Here is a 6,000-nt window from a genome sequence, read left to right on the forward strand (position 1 = left end):
TGGGAGGAAGCGTGTTGGGACTGTAACACGCAATAAAGTCTGACGGCACAACCCCCGAACAGCAGCGCTACAGTAATGATCATTTAAGTCTAGCGACGGCTACTCTGCGAAGAGTCACGTCAATCACAAGACAAAAAGGACATTCTCCATAAAAACCCTACAGCACCTAGGGATTTGACCATGCATCACCCATGGTATATTCATCGGAAATGCTCAACTCTATCGATACTTACAGACACATATGTAAGAACAATTCTAGGGATTACCCCACCAAAACACTATAAATACCCCCTCAAAGCTCATTTAATGGGGTCGAGAATCTTGGTTGCAAAAGAGCAAGAAGAGAAAAAACTCACCAAGAACATTCTCTGTATTTAAGAGAAAAACATTCTCTCAAGTGTAGAATCTGTATTAAATACATCCATTAATAGCAGTGGCTCGTGGACTAAGGCTCATTAACGCCCCAACCACGTAAAAAGTCTTCATCTCACTTTCTTACAGCTCCTTATTATAATTATATTTTAATAGTTGCCGAAAACCTCGGTCAACATTTTGGTGCTTTCATTGAGAGCTGAGGAAAGCTGCTTCACAACAAGCATTTAACTTCACGACCATGGTGGAGACAAGAGCTACACGTCATCCTCGCCCTCTAGAAGACGCTCAAGATCCCAACGAGGAAGATGTAGCCTCAAGGGCAGCAGAGGAGTCCGAGGAAGAAGAAGAAGAAATAGTTCCCGATGAAAACTACGAGGAACACCTCGACGAGTATGCCTATGACGGAGGAAGCTACTCGGAGCTGGTGCTCCTTAGACAAAAAGCTATCGATCATGAAGCTGAGATCGAAGCTCAGAAAGCGCAAAATCAAAAAATGCAGGAAGTGATGCTAGCCATGCAGAAAGCCATGGAGGCAGCTGGTATTCACGTGCATCCCAAGGCGATGGCCGCTGGACTCGACGGGGAGCCAGCAACGTCTTCGCCTAATTCCCAGCAGCAAAGGCCTAGGAAACCTAGCCCTATAAGGCACCCTGCTGAGGAAGACCAAACAAAAAACCCTACTTCTGCCCCTGGTCGAAAGAAAAAGGCGCAGGATCCGCGAAAGGTCCGCTCGGATTTCCCTAAAGGGAAAGGTCCGCAGAGGGGCAAGCCCCAAAGAGGGAGTCTTGGCCCTCAGGATCGAGGGGACCGGAAAAGTGTTTCCGTGCACCAGGAACCAGGGGGTAGAGGAAGGAGAGGACAAAGATGTCCACCCATTGATCTGAGAAATCAAATCAATGGGAATCAAGGTGACCTCCGAGATCACCTTGACCAAAAAAGATACAGGCCCGTAGTCTCCTCGGGTACTGTAAACGAAGGGATTATGGCAGAACTTGCCATACTTCGAAAAGATATTGCTCGAGTCTCCCGGAGGCAGAAGGGAGATGACTCCGACTCGGACAGTGAGGATCGGGAGCCGTGTGCCAAACATATCCTGGAGGCGGAGCTCCCTAAAAACTTCAAAATGCCCGAAATGGCAGCATATACTGGAAACTCCGACCCCAGTGATCACTTGTCACGGTTCAACCGGGTCATGACAGTCATGCGGGTCAGCAATGACGCCAAATGCTTATGCTTCCCCCTCACTCTGAGTGGATCGGCAGAGGAATGGTTCAAAAAATTGGAACCAGGATTGGTGGGTTGTTGGAACAAACTCCAAACCAACTTCCGGAGACGGTTGTCGGCTGCCAGAAGGTCAACTTGGAGGTTAGTGCCTTGACCAACATCAAGCAACTGCCCACCGAGACCTTGAAGAATTACATCAAGAGGTTCCGAGAGGAAGCCTCGAAGACCAAGAAGGTCGACGACGGACAACAGCTTGCGCTTCTCCAAGCAGGAATCCGCACTGGGACTCCCTTCTGGAACGAATTACAGCAAGAAGGCGCTGCTAGCCTTCAGGACTTCCAGAAGCGAGTCCAGAAATATATTAACCTCGAAGAAGCCCAGATCGTGGCTTACGGAGGCTATTATCCCACCGGGATAGCGGGATACATGCCAGGAGTATCGCCCTCGGGTACTGTCCCGACCGCGACCCCTCCGGTAAGTGGCATACAGTTCTCTGCTACTCCCGGATACAGCCAGGGCCAAGCTTTGCCCCCGGCATCTTCCCATTACGGCAACCCGTCCGGGGTGAATGGACGGACTCCTTCACAAGCTGCCCCGACCGCTAGCTTAACAGGCCCTACCCAGGGGTCGAGGAGCAAAAGGTCTTCCAAAGGCAGCACCCGAACGGGAGAGAAGCGCCAAAAGAAGGGGTACACACCCCAATACACCCAGTACACAGAGCTCACGGACTCTCAGGAACGTGTATATTTTGCCACAAGGCAGAATACGCACTACCGGAGACCCCAGCCATTGTACAAAGACAGCTCCCGGAGAGATCCGAGTAATAGGTGCGAGTACCACAACGACATTGGTCATAGCACCAATGAGTGTAAAAATCTCAAAGACGAGATTGAAAATTTGATCCGTTTGGGCCACCTCTATGAGTGGATCAAAAATAGGTTGCCCCACCTTAATCCGGGGCAGGTGGCAGGGGGTATGCCTTCGGGAACACCATGGGGTACAGCAGGAGTATTGCCTCCAGCTGCTCCCGCAGGTGACACCCAGCATATACCCGGACTACCGCCCCGGCCTAATGGACGGGTAGCCATGATCTCCGGAGGTCCCCATATCGGAGGAAACACTCGCAAGGAGCGAAAGAGATATGCCGAGGCCGCAAGACACAGTGAGGTGTGGGAGGTCACTCAACTCCCGGCTCAAAGGCCTCGGCTAATGGACCAACCCATAACGTTCACGGAAGAAGACGCCAAGGCGGTGCGTTTTCCTCATCACGACCCGCTGGTCATAGAGACCCCCATCGCAAATAAGGTGGTGGCCAGGGTCCTGATTGACAACGGGAGTTCCGTGAACTTGCTCTTCAAAGAAGCCTTCACTGCGATAGGGTTGACCGACCGGGACCTCTCGCCTAGTGGATCGCAGCTCACAGGGTTTAACGGGACGACGCTAATCCCGATGGGAAAAGTCAGGCTCCCGGTTACCCTGTGCCCCGATACCCCCCAAAGCACATTCAAGTATTGCACCTTCGTGGTGGTAGACTGTCCAACAGCCTACAACGCAATCTTAGGCCGACCGGCCCTCGTCAACTTTGGTGCAATAACCTCAATCCGACATCTATGCCTAAAATTCCCTACCCAGGAAGCCGGAGTCGGAACGGTGAGGGAAAATCAAGGAGAGGCCAGGCAATGTTACAATGTTGCCACCCACTTGCCAGTACTCATGGTCCGGGGGCCCCCTGAGATAGAGAAGGCTGAAGAGGACGAGTTGGATCCTCGCATAGGGTCCGAAAGGGTCGTAGAACCAATGGAGGACGTCGAAGAAATACCAGTGTGCGACGACGACTCCACTAAAGTACTCCGGATAGGGAAAAGCCTGGATCCGGAGGAAAGAGATAAAATAATAAAAACACTGAAGGGCGCCATCGACATTTTCGCATGGCGCCAAGAGGACATGACCGGCATCAGCCCTCATGTCATCACCCATGTACTCAACGTCAACCCGGACATGCCCCCTGTACAGCAAAAGAGACGCCCGCTCGACTCGGTGAAAGCCGAGGCCTTAGAGAAAGAGGTGGACAAACTTTTGTCCAATAGCATGATCCGCGACGTATACTATCCGGAATGGCTGGCCAATCCGGTCCTGGTGCCCAAGCCGAACGGGACTTGGCGGGTTTGTATAGATTTCACAGATCTAAACAAAGCACCGCCCAAAGGATCGCTTTCCGCCGCCCCGGGATCGACCGGATGGTAGACGCCACGTCCGGATTTAAGCCGTTGTCTTTCATGGATGCTTATGCGGGTACAACCAAATAAAAATGCATACGGCGGACCGGGAGTGCACTAGCTTCGTGACCGATAAGTGGGGTATACTGTTACCTAGTCATGCCTTTCGGACTGAAAAACGCCGGAGCAACCTATCAAAGAATGGTTAACCGGATGTTTAAAAGCCTCCTGGGACGAAACATGGAGGTATATGTAGACGACATGCTCGTCAAATCCAAAGCATGCAACAGCCATGCAAACGACTTAGAGGAATGTTTCGAAGTCGTCCGGAGATACGGCATGAAGCTCAATCCGAAAAAATGCACCTTCGGGGTCAAGTCGGGAAAATTCTTGGGCTTCATAGTCGCCCAAAGGGGGATCGAGGCGAACCCGGAGAAAATCCAAGCTCTCCTGGACATGCCATCCCCCAAGAAACATAAGGACGTGCAGAGTTTGACCGGAAAGGTAGCCGCTCTGAGCCGCTTTATCTCACGATCCACGGACAAGTGCATACCCTTCTTCAACATACTGAAGAAATGCCAAAAGTTCGAATGGTCAGATGAATGCGAGGAGGCATTCAAAAGGTTAAAAGACCACATGGCCAAACCTCCTATCCTATCAAAGCCCGTCCTTGGAGAAGACTTGTTCCTTTACTTGGCCGTCTCCGAGCACGCGGTCAGTGCTGCACTGGTCCGGGAGGAAGAAAAAATTCAGCACCCCGTGTACTATGTTAGTAAGCGCATGGTAGGGGCCGAGACAAGGTACCCGGTTATTGAAAAATTAGTATTCTGCCTCCTGATGGCATCAAGGAAGTTGAGACCATACTTCCAAGCCCATCCGATCGAATCTTGACCAATCATCCACTCCGCAAGTTCTCCGAAGCCCGAAGCATCCGAAGGCTCCTCAAGTGGGCGATGGAGCTGAGTCAGTTCGACTTACATTACGTGCCCCGGATTTCCATAAAAGGCCAAGCCTTGGCGGACTTCATCACCGAATGTAATGAAGCCGAGGCGACAGCCAATACACCGGAGCCACCAATCCCCACTTGGAGAGTATTTGTGGACGGAGCTTCTAATGAGAACGGTTCAGGAGCCGGAGTGGCTATGATATCACCTACTGGATTGCGGCTCCAGGCAGCACTCCGATTCAACTTCACAGCTTCGAATAATGAAGCCGAATATGAGGCCCTGATAGCAGGGCTAAAGTTGGCTAAAGCTGTAGGAGCCAAGAGGGTGGAAGTCTACAGTGATTCTCAACTGGTCGTAAACCAAGTTTCCGGAGAATACCAAACTCGCGGCGAAAGGATGGCCGCGTACGTAACAATAGTCCGAGAACTACTCCACGAATTCACGGACTATAAAATAGAAAGAATCCCCCGAGAAAAGAACGCTCATGCGGACTGTCTGGCTAAGTTAGCCTCGGACAGCGAAATCGAAGAGCTGGGGGTAGTACCAGTGGAACGCTTGGCAGAGCCAAGCATCAAAATAAAAGAGACCACGAAACGGTTGGGCAAGAACCCGAGTTTGGATGGTCCCCATCATAAAGTACGTAACCACGGGTGAGTTGCCCCAAGAGGGCACCGTCTCGAAAGATTCGCATCGTGCTCATCGTTATGTAATGATGGATCAAATTCTCTACCGGAGAGGACTCAGCATGCCTTATTTAAGGTGTGTATCGGACCCTGAAGCTAGACAAATAATGCTGGAGGTCCATGAAGGGTTCTGTGGAGATCATACGGGAGGACCCAGCCTCTCCAAGAAAATATTGAGGCAGGGGTACTTCTGGCCAACAATGAAAAAAGATTGTATAGACTATGTCCAAAAGTGTGACTCGTGCCAAAGGTACGCGCACATACCGAGAGCTCCTCCAAATGAGATCACTTTGATGACCGGCCCACGGCCCTTCGCGGTACTGGAATAGATCTCATCGGGTCTCTACCTACGGGAAAAGGAGGGGTAAAGTATGCAATAGTAGCGGACTACTTCACCAAGTGGACAGAGGCTGAGCCTATGAAGACAATAACTGCTAAGAAGGCGTTGGACTTTGTTATCAAAAACATAGTGTGTCGATACGGCTTGCCTCACAAGATAGTCTCAGACAATGGAAAGCAATTTGATTGCGAGGAATTTACTGACTTTTGCAACCA

Source organism: Cannabis sativa, chromosome 1 (assembly GCF_029168945.1).
Source record: "Cannabis sativa cultivar Pink pepper isolate KNU-18-1 chromosome 1, ASM2916894v1, whole genome shotgun sequence".
Classification (NCBI taxonomy): Eukaryota; Viridiplantae; Streptophyta; class Magnoliopsida; order Rosales; family Cannabaceae; genus Cannabis; species Cannabis sativa.